This window comes from Diabrotica undecimpunctata, chromosome 2 (genome assembly GCF_040954645.1).
Source record: "Diabrotica undecimpunctata isolate CICGRU chromosome 2, icDiaUnde3, whole genome shotgun sequence".
In the NCBI taxonomy this organism is placed as follows: Eukaryota; Metazoa; Arthropoda; class Insecta; order Coleoptera; family Chrysomelidae; genus Diabrotica; species Diabrotica undecimpunctata.
Window position 1 is genome coordinate 58,701,998 of NC_092804.1, and position 18,771 is coordinate 58,720,768.

The following is an 18,771-nucleotide window of genomic DNA, read 5'->3' on the forward strand; positions in this document are numbered from 1 at the left end:
TAAATATGGTTATAAAGTACCATTATTTTAATTAACTTCGGAGCTTGATACTAGTAAAAGTATAATAGAGTCAGTGTTGTGTAGCAGTCATCGAGATTTATTGTAAGTTATCATAATCATATTAACTTCGAATATCTGGGCGAATAATATGGTATGTAATCATATTACCCAATTTTGAACGAATCTGCGTCAACCATTTCATCACCTGTAGTTAAGGTTAACTACCCATTTAGCAATTTAATTAAAAGAACGTTTAATATTTCCATTCGAACTTTCAATCAGTTATTAAGAACTCCTCACTAATAATTATTACGAACACTTAATTCTCAGTAAGAACAGTTAATCATTAAACGACAGTGCGAGACAGATAATTAACTTAAACCAAGAGCGGGTCGGTTTAGTTTCTATAATACAGAATTCTTATAACCTTTTTGTATTCTTTTGAATTTAACTTTAATTAACTTTGTGTTCTTCTGGATGGACAATCACAAAAAAGAATATGAATATACTTAGAGTCACTCAACACGCGATGGAAAGAGCAATGCTAGGTATATCACTTAAGGACAAGAAAACAAACACATGGATAAGACAGAAAACCAAAGTCACCGATGTGGTGCAAAAATCATTAAAGTTGAAATGGGAATACGCTGGACATGTAGCTTTGAGCAATCTAAACAAATGGCACGGATTAATTTTAACCTGGAGACCATACCAACACAAAAGACCCAGAGGCAGACCTCCTATGAGATGGACAGATGATCTGAAAAGGATTGCCGGGAAAAATTGGCTACAAGTAGCGTACAATAAAAAACAATGGAAAGGAAGACTTGAAGAGGCTTATGTTCAGATGTGGACGTGAATGGCTAGACGAAGAAGAAGAATAAGAAGAACTTTGTGTTATTTGCTATTCATTTTTTTCTTATTTATTGTACGCGTTATCTCGAGATAAGCCCATAAACAGCGAAGAGAGAATTCTTTAACCAGCTTTAGTGGAATGTTCTTAAATATTATCAGGCTCTCTTCGCTGATAATTTAATTTGTGCATGCTTTCATTATACTGTATCTGTAGAGGTATTTGGATTAATTGATGGTGCATTTTTTTTACTTGTTTACATACAGCCGCCTATATAATTGTGTTGATGAATATATTGTTTTGTTTTATCAATGAATTTTATTTCTCGACTCCTAATAAGTTTCCTGATAAAATAATACCTCTGAACATTTGTTTATTGTATTAAATTATTATTACACCCTCGACCAGGAGAGAGATCAGGCTGATTAAGTTTCGTAGGTAAGTAGGTGAACGGAGTCCACCTATTATATTTATTATTTATTTATGTAGTATGTTGACCAAATTTATTTAATAATTGACTGTTGATATCTTTTCTTGGATTTGGTCTTAGAACCTATCTTTCCTTATCTCTTTTTCGTTTCTAAGGTTTCTTAACTTTCCCCTTGAACCCCAAAAAGTTAAGTGGCGCCCTTTTCTATCTTATCTTATCTTTGGTAATTTTACCCATCTATATTTTTATTTATTTCTGTATCTTTCCTAATATACCTTATCCTGATCTGTCTTTACTTATTTCGTCCGTAGGACCCATTCCCGGTTCCAAAAGCTAGTTTCGAACACACGACTCGCTCTCCACCAACCATCTGGCTGCCGTCCGCAGTATCTCCATTGGTGCCTTTCTAGCACCATCCAAAAAAGGTTTCCGAGGTTACAATATAAAAAAAAAGAGGAAGAAGATCTAACATGAGACATGGCAAATGAAAGGGGAGGAAATAAGGAATACATATTAAGATAAAAAAATCAATCAACAGACCGAAGTTAGACCGAAATCTGTTACTAAGTGTCGAATACTATACTTTAGCTTATTTGTATTTTAGTCTACCGTTTTGTGCGCCTTAAAACGTTTTACTTGGAATTTTTCATATTCATAATATCTAAATAAATCTGCATAGAATGTTTTTGGTATGACAAAACAAAAGTATTTTAGTAGAACATCATAAGTTCTGGAATCCCGACGCGTTAGAATCGGGCCACGTTCTAGTATTAAATATTATTTTATATACAAATTGTTAATGTTTCATAAGTAAAATAAACAATATTAAAAAACAAAACCTTTGCAATTTTGTTATTTATAAAGATACAGGGGGTCAAATTGGACAGTTTCAAAATAAAATAGGACAATATTTTATTTTCTGAATCTTTCGTTAATTGACATCAATAATTATAATTTGCATTCTCACAGGTCAGATATTATTGTTTCCTTCTCTTCTTGTGCAAAAAAGTTCCCTTTTTATTCCAAATTCGTAAATTCAAAAATCTTAGACATTATGGATATATTTTGGATTTTTTTTAAATAGTAGGGGAGACCGGGGAGAGTTCGGACACAGGGAGACATCGGACACATTTGAATTTCGCACATTTTTGAAGATGCACTGTTGTCATTTGGTAAACACAACCTTATTTGTACATAATTATAGGTTATGTATTGACAGCTGTGATTTCGGTCGTAGTCACAGAGTTATCTATTGTGAAGTGTTTTGTCGAGTTTTGTTCTAAAAATATCGGTGCAATCCAGAAGATATGTTTTAAAATACATAGACTTACCACGTATAAAACTTTGGTGCTGTAATCTACTATACTTATTTCATTAATTTGCGTTTATGTTGTTGCAATATTTAGGTAAGTTTTTTTATAAACCCATTGTATTACCAATGTTTGCATTAGGGGAGAGTTCGGACACAGTGTCCGAACTCTCCCCTGTGTGTCCGAAGTCTCCCCTGATCTGTAGTTATTCTATTTTTCTCTTACAGCTCATAATGCCCCGTACATATACAAGGGTAACAGAACGACAATTTTCTGCAGACACTATGAAAAATGCCACATCAGAGGTGCTTGACGGCAAATTGAGCATTCGGAATAGCGCCAAAACCTACGGCGTTCCTAAATCTAGTCTTCTAGATTACATAAAGAAAGCTAGAGCTGTGGGTATAGACAACGTAACATTCTCTCCAAATTTCAAGCAATCTCAAGTGTTTACCGATATAATGGAAAAAATGCTTGAAAAATATTTATTAGATTGTTCTTCCATGTTTCATGGACTAACGCCTAAAGCTGCAAGACGTTTAGCTTTTGAATTTGCCAAGAAAAACCATGTTAAAATGCCTACTACATGGAGCGAAAATGAAGAAGCTGGAACAGACTGGTTTTCAGGTTTCATGAAACGTCATCCTGTACTATCTATTAGAACACCTGAAGCCACTAGTCTCGCTAGAATGACGAGTTTTAACAAAGTTACTGTTGAGACGTTTCAAAATAAATTAGAAGAAGTTTTACGTCGTCATTCTTTTGGATCTTCAGCGATTTTCAATTTAGATGAAGTGAGTCAATTAACAATTTTGTTTAGTTATTTTGATAATTAATATCACTTATTTTTTAGACTGGGGTTACTACAGTTCAGCGTGTACCTAAAATAATTGGAAGAAAAGGTCAACATCAAATAGGGCAGGTGACCTCACGTGAACGTGGAGAATTAGTTACACAAGTGGGCATAATTTCTGCTGATGGAAAAGCATTGCCTCCTATATGGGTATTCCCACGGCAACGTTTTGATGAAAACCGCATGATGAAAGGGGTTCCTCAAGTTGCTTTAGGATTAGTATCTCCTTCAGGATGGATGACAAGTGATAATTTTTTGAAAGTACTTAAACATGTTGTCAAAAATACACTCTGCTCTGATACTAATAAAATTTTACTAATCATGGATAACCACGAGTCCCATCTCTCAGTGGAGGGACTTGATTACTGCAAAGAAAATGGAATTACTGTTTTGACACTACCACCTCATACTTCTAATAAGTTACAACCTTTGGACCGAACAGTGTTTGGTCCTTTCAAAAAGTTTTTTAATGATGGTGCTAATTCCTGGATGTTGTCTAATCCTGGTCAGACACTTTCTATATATGACTTGCCTGCTATTTGTTCTTCTGCTTGGGACAGAGCTGCCAATCCAGTTAATATTAAAAGTGGTTTCAAGTGTACAGGTATTTGGCCTTTTGACAGGAATATATTCGGAGAAGAAGAGTTCTTATCTTCTTACGTGACAGATAGACCAATGCCTACTACAGAACCGGAACTCGGAAAAAGAGATTTTGATAGCTTGTCCAAACCGGGGCCAAGCAAAGTTTTAGTTTCTCCGAGTCACTCAACTTCTCCAAACATCATTTCTCCAGAAATGGTTAGACCGTTTCCCAAGGCGCCAGAACGTAAAACATCAAATAGAGGGAGGCCTAAGGGCAAATGTATCATTGCCACGGATACTCCAGAAAAAGACGAAATTGCCAACAGGAAACTAAAACGATCTGTTACAAGGAAAGTAAATCCTAAAAAAAGACAGAAAGTCACTAAAAAAATTGTTGAAACATCTTCTTCTTCTTCCTCTGAAGACATAATGAGCAATGAAAAATCCTCTGACTTCATAGAGCAAGATGACGAAGTGGATACAGAAGAAACAAATATTGCAAATGGTCAGTTTATAATTGCCAGAGTTTATGGAAAAACACCAGCTACATTTCGGCACTATGTTGCAGAAATTCAGGAAAAACAGATAAAAGGATACGACGTAAAATTTTATAAAAAACATGCCACTTCTAATCGGTTTATCTCCACTGAAGAAGATGCTTTTGTTATATTTGAAGACATAAAATGTATTTTACCGAAGCCCTTGAAAGATACACGTCAAAGATATGAAAATATGATCTATTTTAATACAGATTTAGAAGATTATTCATTGCATTAATTTTTTAATATCTAAACATGTCTATTTTTTTTAAATACATTTTTATAAGTAACATATGTTGTACTGTCCGAAGTCTCCCAGTACTGTCCGAAGTCTCCCAGTTCCTAGTCCGAAGTCTCCCCGTTTCTGGGGAGACTTCGGACAAATGACCCCCTGCAATATTTTTTTATTTTTGTTGTTAATTTATTGATTTGATATATTCTGCTCTTGATTGGTTATGCCTGAACCTTGGAAGCTTAAGTTAACTACTTTAAAAGGTAAATATATCAATACACTTTTCTAATAAAAATTAATTTTTAAAAATGGTCCGAACTCTCCCCGGTCTCCCCTATTCTATTTTTTAGGATTACAAAGAATGATAGTCACAAGGACCTACTGTGAAAAACTCTGGTTAACATATTTCAAATTAGAGGAGATGAGAATTTTCAGTTAGGAAAAGGGATGTACCGGAATTCCAGCGGTATCACAAATCCGACCCGATCCGGCCAATTGGCCGGAACTACCGTTCCTGTACTACTGAACTACCATAATAACAAAAATAAGATAAAAAAAAACAAACATACGTACTTTTTATAAGCGGAGGTACATATCAAAAATTAATATTCATAATTTATTTTATTTAAGAACGTAGGCGCAAAATTTCGGGCCAATGCTTTTTAAATGCATTCATTTTTTTCGAATCTTGAGAAAACCATTAAATATTTTTGAAAAATTTAAACGCAGAATGAAAGATTAGATTAATACCGAGGGCCGAAAGTCCCTGAGAATAAACAAATAAGTTTTTTTTGAATGAGATATTTGAAATTAAAAATCACACTTAATTTTATTTTCTTTTTCACTTCTGTAACTTACTAAAAGAAACATTATAGAAGTTTTCAGGGACTTTCGGCCCTCAGTAATAATGTAATCTTTCATTCTGTGTTTAAATATTTCAAAAATACTTATTCGTTTTTTCAGGATTCGAAAAAAATGAATGTATTTAAAAAAACATTGGCCCGAAATTTTGCGCCTAATGTATTTAAAAAACATTGGCCCGAAATTTTGCGCCTTCGCTCTTAAGTAGATTGTGGAAAATAAATAAGAGCTTTTCTGCATTTTCACAAGTTAACCTACACCTACTGTGAATATATATGTTGCTAATTTCTGAAAATATTTTCTCTAAATAAACACTAGTTGCTGGGCTTAATAAAACTGCTTAGCTAAATTAACCACCCAATTGGGTCTGACTTTTTATCAATAATCGGCATTTCAGAGTAAACTTCAAATTCATGGAGTGTTGCTTTTCGAACAACTCATAGAGGATGTAGATGTTGAAGGTGATACAACAAAGTCATTGTAATCACTTCCACAGTGTGAAAGATGAATTTGTTAGAAGAATAGTTTTTTTTATTAATCATTGCTATTTTTTGCCTAGCGGTTAAAGTTACTTTATCCTCATCTTCGCTAATAATAACCACGCTATCCCTACCATCTATTTTTTTGTTTCAGATTCAGACTCATCGGTATTGATTTTACTAATTTTTGTGATTTTTCTCACAACTTTGTTTAAATAGCTTCAACTACAGTATTACTTGAAAAAAAAGTATATTTTATATCTGGGATCTAAAATATTAGATATGGTAAAATAACCGTTGGGCAACTGCATTGGTCTGCATGCTAAACTAAGTGAGGGTAGCCAGATATAGCGAAAATTCCACCGAGCGATTGCCGGTATAACCAATCCCCCTCTTACTGACCAACGGCTCCGGGCGGATGAGTTGGTAGGTGGTAGGGCACTCTTTTGTCCTGAGATTGAGAAATCGATCTCGAAGGCAGATGAACCAAGGTTAACGGCATAAGGATACAGAAGGCAACGGGGAACCACTGTATTAAAGACTCGTAGAGTACCCCTAGTATAAATCATCATGGCAAAGAATAGCGATTCTTTGGAAGTTACAGATCATGGTCATCGGAAACCAAGATCCGGCAGGAGGGAAGATTCAATAAGTTGCAGGGCTCCTCCGGTCGTCAATCTGCAAAACCCCTGCAAAATGCATAATACATCGATCCGTATCGCCACATGGAATGTGAGAACGCTATTTGAAGCTGGAAAACTACACAATGCTAGTCAAGAGATGTGTCGGTTACAGATTGGTCAGATGGACCAATACAGGTCAATGCGTCACCCCAAACGGTACTATATATTTTTCAGGACGAAATGACAATCATCATAGTAATGGAGTGGCAATAATGGTCACCAAGGAAATAAGTAAGTCGATTATAAACTTTGTACCAGTGTCAGATAGAGTTATATTTCTACAACTGTCAACCATTCAAGGAAAACTAAATATAGTTCAAATATATGCTCCTACAGCGGACAGTAGCGAAGAAGACACAGAAGAATTTTATAAAACCATTGAACAAACACTAAAAGTTGTTAAGTCTAGAGACATTACAATAATAATGGGAGATTGGAATGAGAAAATTGGGAAAGGAGAATGTGGCAAATGGGTTGGAAAACATGGTCTCGGCCAAAGAAATGAAAGAGGCGATCGGCTGTTGCAATTTTGCCAGGAAAATAATTTTATAATTAAAAACACATTTTAACAACTACCAAGAAGACGAGTATACATGTGGAAATCTCCTGGAGACACTAAAGACCATATTACACGAAATCAAATAGATTATATAACCATAAACAACAGATATAAAAACACAATCGAATCTGTGAAAACGTATCCAGGAGCAGACATAATAAGAAATAAAACTTAAAAGAGTACAAACACCTAAGTCCAAACAAGTAATAGATATCAATCGTTTAAATGATGAAACAATTAAACATCAGGTAGAAACAAGCATTCAGGCAAATCTTGAAAAACTTGAAAAGACAGAGAAGATACCAGAACTAGACATTAATAAACACTGGGCCATTATTAAAAAGAACGTGCTGAAGCCCGCTAAAAATATTCTGAAGATAGAAAAACCAAAGAAACAGAAGGAATGGATGAGTAACGAAATTTTGTTATTGATGAATTCTCGAAGACTATCGAAAGGCAAAAATGAAGAACAGTATAAGAAAATTAACACAGATCAAAAGAAAAATCCGCGACGCTATAAAACAATGGTTACAAGACAAATGTAAAGAGATTGAAAACTTGGAAGCCAGATACGATTCGTTCTATCTTCACAAGAAAGTTAAAGAAATGATCAACAATAGAAACAAGAAGCAGACAGTACTTATAGACCAACAAGGGAACATGATAATGGAAACAGAGGAGAAACTAAAACATTGGCAGACATACATAGAAGAACTGTTTGACGATCAAAGGCAGCCTCCCTGTGATAATTTTCCAGAGAAGACAGTTCCAGAAATAAGTAAAGAAGTAATGCAAGCGATGAAGTCATCAAAGAATAGCAAAGCTCCAGGACCAGACGAGCTACCAGCGGATATACTAAGGTTGATAGACGAAGATCGAATCCATTTGTTAGTAGACTTATTTAACAAGATTTATGAAAATAGTATAATTTCTGAAGAAAAGCTAAGATCAACCTTTGTCCCTCTTCCCAAGAAGGTACATGATAAGCAGTACAGTGATCATCGCACGATCAGTCTGATGAGACATACCTTAAAAATATTACTCAAAATAATTCACAAGATATCGGAGAAACTCAGTTTGGATTCCGGGAGTTATATGGAACTCGCGAAGCATTATTTGCCTTTAACATTTTGACACAGAGGTGTTTGGATGTGAATCAAGATGTATTTGCTTGTTTCATTGATTACAACAAGGCGTTTGATAACGTCAAGCATGACCAACTTTTAGAGATCTTGGAAGCTAAACAGTTAGACACTCGCAATATAAGAATAATATCTACTCTGTATTATAATCAGAAGGCAGTCGTACGCATCGAAAACAGCACAACAAATGAAATTCAAATTAAAAAAGGAGTTAGACAAGGATGTGTGCTGTCACCAATGCTATTTAATCTCTATTCGGAAGAAATTATGAAGAAAGCATTGGAGGAAGAAGAGATTGGGATAAAAGTTAACGGCCAACCAATTAATAATAATAGATCATCATCAATCAGCCAATCCCGTCCACTGCTGGACATAGGCCTCCCTCAGTTCTTTCCAGTGTTCTCTACACTGGGCCGCTTGTAGCCAGTTTCCCGCTACTCTTTTTATGTCGTCGGTCCATCTAGTCGGTGGTCGTCCTCGGCTTCTTTTATAATTTCTGGGCCTCCATTCCATAATTCGTCTTGTCCATCGTCCATCTTGTGTTCTGGCTAAGTGTCCTGCCCAGTTCCACTTAAGTCTCGTGGTTCTTTCGATGACGTCTTGAACTCCTGATCTTTGCCTGATTTGTCGGTTTGTTATGTGGTCTCGGAGGCTCACATTCAGCATTGCACGCTCGTTGTGTAACTCTTAGTTTATTCGCAGATTTCTGCGTGAGTGTTAAAGTCTCTGCTCCATAAGTTTGTACAGGCAAAACACATTGGTTATAAACTTTTCGCTTGAGACACATGGGAATTGAACTTTTTAGAATATGGCTTAGTTTGCCAAATGCTGCCCATGTCAGGCCTATTCGCCTCTGTATTTCATTTGTTTGATTGTCTCTGTTTATTTTGATCTCGTGTCCCAGATATTTGTAAGTGTCTGTTTGTTGTATGGTATTATTGTCGATAGTTATATTTCCACTCATTACGAGATTTGTCATAAGTTTAGTTTTCTCAAAGTTTATCTTTAATCCTGCTCTTTCAGACAGACTTTTAAGCGAATGTAGCATAGAAACCGTATCCTGTAAGTTATCTGCGATTAATACGACATCATCTGCAAACCTCAGATGATTTAATCTTTCTCCATCTATATTGATGCCCATATCTTGCCATTGGGTGTTCTTAAATATTGACTCTAGAGCTGCCGTGAACAATTTTGGTGAAATATTGTCTCCTTGTCTTACTCCTCGACCTAAGCTGAATTTTTCTGTGTCTTCGTGTAGTCGTATACTTGATGTAGCGTTCTCGTAGATGTTTTTGATTAGTGACGTGTACCTGTAATCTATTCGGCTTTGATTTAGGGCTTCCAGTACGGTTTCAAACTCTACAGTATCAAAAGCCTTCTCGTAATCGACAAATGCAAGAACCAGTGGTATGTTGTACTCGATGCATTTTTCAATTAAGATCTTTATGGTGTGCAAATGGTCATTTGTGCCATATCCTCTCCTAAAGCCTGCCTGTTCTTTGGGCTGATAGAAATCGAGTTTAGGTGTTAGTCTCTTTGTTAAGATTTTCATAAAGAGTTTATATATATGTGTTAAGAGGCTGATGGGTCTATAATTTTCTAATTTAGTAATATCACCTTTTTTGTGTAACAAGACTATCACTGCATTGTTCCAGTCTTTAGGAATCGTACCCGCATGTAAGCATTTATTAAACAGTTCGCTTACTGATTTTAATAGAATTTCTCCTCCTGCTTTTATTGCCTCAATAACGAGTCCATCGTCACCAGGCGATCGATGGTTCTTCATTTCCTTTAAAGCTGATCTTACTTCTGACACAGTAATGGGTAAAAGTATTTCCGATCCCTGATTTATGAGAGTCTTTACTCGTGTAGGTAAATTTTCTTGTGATCTTTGGCTGGTATAGAGGTCTTTATAAAACTCTCTAGTTATTTTCAGAATGTTTTGTTTATCTGTTGTTGCCTTTCCGTCTTTATCTACTAGCTTGTATATTTCTTTTTTACTTTGTGTGAGTTCTCTTTTCATTATCTTTAAACCTTTGTTCTTTTCTACTGTTTGAGTAATTACATTAGTATTATATCTTCTTATATCTCTTCTAATATCCGCTGAAATTCTTTTATTTAGTTTTCTATATTCTTCTTTGTTTCTCTTTTCTTTCTCGCTTAGGTTTCGCCGTATTTCCATGAGAGCTTTAGTGTCTTTGCTAATCTTTTCACTTTTGGTGTAATTTTTCTTGCAAAATTTGAGTTGTGCGTTTCTAACCGAGTCTGTAATTAATTTATTATGATCGTCGATACTTAGAGGTTTGGGATTATTACTCTGTAAAGTTTCTGCTATATTTTTTATGTACGCTTCTGGCTGATTTGGTGAATTCCAAACTATGCGTTTGCCACTGTTTATCATCTTTGCTCTTTCTTTTTGTAGGTTTATCGTTATTCTAGCTCTTACTGGTCTGTGGTCGCTTCCTACTGATAGTTTATTAAGTACAGTGACATCTTGAATAATTTGCTTTTTGTCTGTCATTATATAATCATATTCGCTCTTAGTTCTTCCATCTGGACTAACCCACGTCCATTTTCTACTCTGTTTCTTCTTAAAAAAGGTGTTCATTGCATACAGTTTGTGTTGCAGTAGAAAGTTGGTAAGTATTTCGCCTCTTTCGTTTCTTACTCCGATTCCAAAATCTCCGATTGCTACTTCTTGTTCGTCCTTTTTCCTTCCGAGTTTCCCGTTAAAATCTCCCATTATCAGATTGTAATGGGCCGGTTCCAGCTTTTTTGCTCTTTCGATTTCCTCATAGAAGGCTTCAACAATCTCATCTTCGTAATCGCTGGTGGGGGCGTATACCTGGATTATTTTCAGATTGTATCTCTTATTTAGTCTTAGATTTATATACATAACTCTTGGGGAAATGCAGCCAATGCTCTGTATCATTTTCTGTAATTTTTTGTGTACTAATAAACCTACTCCTCCAGTTGTCGATTCTGTTTCCCCATTATAGTGGAATATGTTGCCTGATTTTAGTTTGACCTGATCTTCACCTCTTCTTTTGACTTCGCTAATTCCTATAATATCCCATTTCACATGTCTGAGTTCTTCCTCCAGTTCCGTCATTTTTTCATCTTTGGATAAGGTTCTTACATTATACGTAATTATGTGCAGCGTTCGTCGTTCTTGGTAGCCTCTTACATCCCGGAGATTCTTTGCACCCTCTGCCCGCTGTCCGTGAATCCGTGAATAATAATAATAGATACGCAGTTTTAATGGCGGAGACAGTAGAAGACCTGCAAGCCATTTTAAACAAGGTAGTCACAGCTAGTGAAGAGAAAGGGTTAACAATGAACGTCAAGAAGACGAAATTCATGATAATTTAAAAAAAAACAAAGATTGAATGGAAACCTGTGCCTTCACAATAACGAAATCGAACGGGTGCACAAATATAAATATTTGGAAACAAGCGTTAATAACAACAATAACATCACAGAACTGCTTCGATACTGCTGTACGGAGTAGAGACTTGGACTTTAAACAAGAGCAATATCGATAAACTAGAGGGCTTTTATAAGTCCCTCAATAATTTTGGATAGGACCGGTAGTAAGGCAATAGGTATATAGTTGCAGACATTCAATTTTTCATCACCCTTATGAAGAGGAATAATAGTGGCTGTCTTTGGGCATTCTGGAAATAAACCATAGTGAAACCAGGACTTCCAACACATTTTTTGGGAGATTAAAGAAAATTTTTATTTGATTTTATTATTCTACAGGAAGATTTGCTTTTGATACTACTGATTATTTGGATCAGCTTAGATTTATCAACTGGTCTTATAAAGAATGAATTCGAGACCTTTTGTCCTGTTGTATTTCCTTGATTTGCTGCATGATAAAGACAAGTGATTGAAATAAGTTACAATTCAAAGGGCAGTACTTATCATATGTGATACAGTTCTTGGACAAAATATGCTGTCCTTAACAGAACTATTAATAAAGTCATGATAGAATGAAGTCTTTCAAATCCGTTAAACGTCAATTGAGTATTAAAACAGGGAGATCCTCTATCAACAGACTTATTTGACCTAGTACTAGAAAAAATAATTAGAGGAGCCAAGATCTCCAAATATTATTAAATCTAGTCAGCAAAGCAAGTTATCGGAGAGGACTTAAAATTAACATATCAAAGACAAAGTGGATGGAGGTTGGAAAGATTAATATAGATCAAGGTTTGCTTTCCCTTAAGGGACAGGAGATAGAATGCTTAAACGATTTTAAATACCTCGGTAGCTGGTTAAATGTAAATTGTGACTCTGATGAAGAGATAATAACCAGGATCAAAATATCATGTAAGGCTTTTATGACCTGGAAACCAGTTTTATGTAATAGAAACCTGTCGATACATATTCGCAAGAAGGTCCTGAAATGTTATGTCGTGTGGTCTATGTGAGACATGAACATTAAAAACCACAATGCTTAACAAATTAGAAGCATTGAAATTGTGGTGCTATGAACAGATCTTAAAAATATCATGGGTTTCGCACATTTCCAATGAAGATATTCTTAAATTGATGAATTCAGAACGCTTGCTCTCACAAACATCATAAAGAGAAGAAAAACAGAATACTTTGGCCATATAATTAGAGGACCTAAATAGTAGGAGACATACAAACTCGAAAGTTCCCAGTACTGCTTGAAGTATATGGGATACAATATATATATATATATATATATATATATATATATATATATATATATATATATATATATATATATATATATGTATATTCATTCTGAGTTCTTAGACCTTGGTCAGTATTTCTTTTCCACTTCTTTAAATGCTTGAACAATATTCTTTTTCATTTCTTTTACACTTATTTCCTCTAATTAATTTATTCAATACTGTCACATACGTACTAACTATTTCTTTTCTGTTTGATATGAAACCAATCACATTTTTTTTATATTTTGTTTGTTTTTAAAGAATGATCTCAAATGAATTCTGATCCTGGTGTAAACCTGGTGTAAAGTCAATAAATCTGTTACCTATCTAATTTTAGCCAAAGTTCCCATAGTCAGTTCTGCCCTATTGTGTTTGAATTCTAATTTGACATTCAAGTCACCAATTAACACCTTATAGTGTTTGTTGATTTTGTTTTACTGATGTTATATCTTCATAAAACTGTTCAATTTCATCATCTGTGTGTGAGGAGTTACACCAATGTAGGAGTAAAGATTAATCTTTTGGCTACCAGTAGTCATATTCTTGGTAGTACTGAAGATGGCTTTTATGGCGCTGTTAATCTTTAATTATTTTAAAGAACAACAATGCAACAAAGAGATTTCACATGAATAAATTAAAAATAATAAAAAATTAGTAACTAATTTTTGAAAACAAATTTGAATTAAAGAAACAAAATTTAGAATTATTGGACAAAAAACTATCCAAGGAATCAGGATAGATTTCAAGAAAAAAATTGCCTTAACTAGAATTGTATGGTACTTAAATACTCATTTACTCTACACATGAGAGTAACACAACAGTCTTGTGGCACACAATAACAGGTCAATAAGATCACCATACTGACCTGTTTTGGATGTTTTAAAACAAGTATTTAATAGGTATTTGTTCTATATAATTAAGGAACATGGTCTGTGCAAATATTGTGAATGCCCAACAAACAATAATTAATATGTTTCCATTATGTAAAAACTAATCATTAAGAAAAATAAAATCATTAGTTAAAAACAAACAGTAGTTAATTGGTTTAATGACCATTATAAGAATATGACAAATTACTATAAAGAAAACAAAATGTTTTGGATTATTTGTACTGCAGATAACTTTATGTAACTCAGTTGATATTAGAAATATTGTACTCTGAAATAAACTATGCTAAGGAGCTTTCAAGTTACATGACTTCTTAATACAGAATAAGAACTACAAATTATGGGTTCTGAAATGACATACATGACCTACCTTGTAAATAATCAGGACAGGCAATGCAGACAACAACAAATTTTTCTCTCAATGTTCCTTTTTTAGTAAAAACTTTAGTTGTGTCAAAGAGTATAAACACATTAGAACTAAAGATTTGCGAGCCAATATGCTTAATAGAAAAATTACACTAACATAAAATCAAATCGTTAAAAATAAATAAGACATAGAAAATACATTAAATAGAACTTGTAATAAACACGAACATGTAAAACATATTAAAATGCTATTAAAATGATGGATTTCAGCACACTTAAACTAAAAAAGCTCAAGGGATTTATTGGATTTATTGTGCATAAGCTATATTTTATTCGGGGTATTACTTTTTATCTACACATTTAATTCAATTTCAATATAATATTCTAAGAATGTAGTATATGGTTACTTACCTAATATGCAAATGTAGAAAATCTCAATTAAAAAGTCTGCCCACGCTCATAAGTAACAGACTTAAAACAACGATAATAAATAATAACACCACCAATTATATATTTTTTAGTTGAAATATTCAACTTTTTCATTGAAGATTATTAATTGAAGGCACTAGGTAATCTCACATATTTTAGAGAGCAATGTTTGGCTTGTTATTCACAGACGTAACATCTCAATTAACATAAATTTCACAAACACGATGACAAGAGTATATTTTGTTAGACACTAATTATTATTTACCAAAATATTATTCAAGATCGTTTACTTTTAATGTACGAAAATTACCTATCGCTAAAGATGACAATTTTCAACGATCGACGGATACAGTTCCACGGTGTTGCCAAATCAATAAACAACCAGAATTAAACGATATAGGAGATTGGAAGTTATTTTGAAAACGTTATTGTGGAGCATATCGGAAAATTCAAACGCCAATCTTTAAACAAAAATCGATGGACCTACTTAGATTTATGCAACCACTTATACGCACGTAAAAATTACATTTACAGAATAAATTAATAAAAATTACATTTTGAACATTTAAGATGTCATCATAATTGTGACGAATTGTTTTCTATGTATCTAAATAATGTACTTTCGTTAATAAAAATTATCTTTTTATACTCTTTGGTCATTTTTATTTAATCTTTTTAACACACGCAGTTCGTTTTTAGGACATACCTACTGAATATGAAGTGATATCGTATTATTTTTTGATCAAGATCATATGATCAAGAAATTCCAGTGAACTGTACCATAATAAATAATTATTGCAAGCATTAAAAAATACCCTCTCATATATAGCATCTCTTATATAGCAAACATGACCAGGAGAATTCCAGACTATGGAATCTCCTTAAGAACACCCAACAGAGAATTTTTGATAAAACAATAACTTCCTTCAGTTGCATTTAAAAAAGCTGTTGCAAATCTTTAGACTTTTTTAATTAGCTATATAACTATATAATATCAAAATAACTAAATAAAACAATAAATTTGTATTATTTATTATCTTTTAATAGCAATTAATTAAATTTTCAGTTTAAAATACGTTTATTTTAACAATACAATTTATATTTTAATTTAACAATTTGCAATTTGTATTTTGAGAATAATTTCCTAAGTGAAAATCGAACCATCAAAATAAACGTATTTTAAACCGAAATTGTGGTTATTTAAGCCTTCAGTAGAAATGACATAAAATTTATTATTCATAAAGAGTGGAAATGGCGTTCACTTAAAGAAAATATGGTAAGGTAGGTGACCCAAGGCTAGAATCTCAAATGCGAAGAAGGAGAGAAGTACCAAAACAAGGCGCCTTAATATTGAACTCCTCAAAAACCCGCAAACGGTAGAAAGGTTTCAAAACTATATCGAAACTAAATACATAACTAAAGAGAATCTAACAATTAGTGAACAATGGGAAATGTGTAAAAATTACATTAAAGACGCAGCAAATAACATTCTAGGGCCGCAAAGACCACCACCACGCAATGAGTGGTTCGATGCTGAGTGCGAGGACATTACAAGAAGAAAGAACAATGCATATAAACTGATGCAGCAAAGAAGAACCCGAGAAAAAGAACAAAAATATAAAGATCTCAGAAGAGAAGAGAAGTACATCCATCGGAGAAAAAAGCGAACTTATGAAAATAGAATATTGGAAGAACTTGAGGCATTAAAAAAGGAAAATCAAACAAGAAAATTCTATAAAAATCTAAATAAAGCAAGAAAAGAATTTAAACCAAGGATCGGACTATGTAAGGATAAGGAGGGGCATATACTCAATACAAAAGAAGAAGTATTGAAAAGGTGGGTGGAACACTATAAAGAACTGCTTACTATCGAAGTAGAAGATCCAAATCAACCACCCCCAGGAGCAAACAACAATACACCATTGGAGCCTCCATCAATTCAGGAAGTACGGGATGCAATAAAACACCTAAAAAATAATAAATCTCCAGGAAGTGATGGTATACCCGCGGAACTTATTAAATGTGGAGGTGCTACTCTGACTAATCATATATATAAAATCATACTGAGAGCCTGGAATGAAGAACAAATCCCAGAAGAGTGGTGTATTGGGATCGTTTGCCCGCTACACAAAAAGGGCGATGAATTAGAATGTAGAAACTATAGGGGAATAACCCTCCTTAATACAGCATACAAAATATTTTCGAGTATTTTATATGGTCGCCTGAGTGAATATTCAGAGGAGCTTCTTGGCGAATATCAAAGTGGTTTTAGGCCTGGTCGATCAACAACAGACCAGATCTTTGTGCTAAGGCAAATACTGGAAAAAACCAATGAATTTAATATCGACACATACCATCTTTTCGTAGATTTTAAATCGGCCTATGATAGTGTCCTAAGAAATAAATTGTATGAAGCCATGGATGAATTCCACATCCCCGATAAACTGATAAGATTGGTTAAGGCTACAATGCGTAAAGTTGTTTGCAAAGTCCAAATACAGGGCGAACAATCACAGGCATTTGAAACGCATGTTGGGTTGCGACAGGGAGATGCGCTGGCGTGTCTCCTTTTCAACATAGCTTTGGAAAAGGCGGTCAGGGATGCCCAAATAGACAGCAGAGGAAACATTTTTAATAAATCATCCCAAATTTTGGCATATGCAGATGATGTTGATCTAGTTGCCCGCACAACACGCAAGCTAGAAGAAATGTATACCACCTTGTCACACGCCTCAAAAAATATGGGCCTGCAAGTAAATGAAAATAAAACTAAGATAATGGCATCAACACCCAACAATAGAGCCAGAAACATCGGCCACCAACTCACGGTTGATAATTCTACCTTTGAAGTGGTGGACAAATTCACATACTTGGGTTCCCTGATCACCAAGGAGAACGTCATGACTGAAGAAATCAAGCGAAGAATAATCCTAGCAAACAAATGCTATTTTGGACTGAGTAGACATATGAGAAGCAGAAACTTAAGCCAAAAAACAAAAATAACCATATACAAAACCCTTATACAGCCAGTGTTGACATATGGGTCTGAGGCATGGACCATTTCCAAGGCAGATGAAAATCTCCTGCTTATATTTGAACGAAGGATCCTGAGAAGAATATTTGGTGGCATCTGTGAAAATGGTGTTTGGAGAAGGAGGTACAACTACGAGATATATCACAGATATAAACATATATTTGGTGGTAAAGACGTAGTATCCTTTATAAAAATAGGAAGACTAAGATGGGCAGGACATCTGGCAAGATCACAGCAGAACAACCCTCCTAGAAGAATCCTTATGTCACAACCTGTGGGAAGTAGAAAAAGGGGTAGACCAAAACTCAGATGGAGGGATGGTGTAGATGAGGATGGTAGACAAATAGGCGCAGCAAACTGGCAACAGTTGGCAATGGATAGAACTGACTGGCGTAATAGACTTGGGAAGGTCGAGGCTCTTTTATAGGGCTGTAGCACCAATGATGATGATGAGGTGACCCAAATAATGCCATGGCCCTAATAAGGCCAACAGCCTTTATTTCTAAAAGTACTCACACTGGACAGATGAGCTCAGCACCAGTCAATCGGCTCTAGTTGAGGATAAAGTTATAGTAGTTTCAAGTTTCTAAGTCATATGCGCCATAGTCAGTCACACGTTGCATCAGATCAAGATCAAGATTGAAGGGAAGGTTATAATTTTAGGTTCAGGTAAGTTTGAATTTTCGAACTAACGTAAATTTGTCCATCAAAACTGGTGGTATACACTTTTGACTTTAGCGTTAGTTGTATTATAAGATCATGGCATCATTGAAACACATAAAGTATGTAGTGGTTATTGTAACAGATTCAATTGTAA

At 34.4% G+C, this 18,771-nt stretch overlaps 1 protein-coding gene across 5 annotated transcripts in view; it reads right to left on the minus strand.

Moving 5' to 3' along the window:
• Positions 1-15,415, minus strand: part of inaE (inactivation no afterpotential E) — a 157,112-nt gene extending 141,697 nt beyond the window's left edge. Inside the window, exon 1 of one of the 5 annotated variants that reach the window (XM_072522986.1) lies at positions 14,903-15,415. The gene's annotated coding sequence lies outside the window, so the exon portion shown is untranslated. The remainder of the gene's footprint in view (positions 1-14,902) is intronic. The other 4 variants (XM_072522987.1, XM_072522988.1, XM_072522990.1 and 1 more) reach the window with 4 other exon arrangements.
• Positions 15,416-18,771: the final 3,356 nt, after the last annotated feature.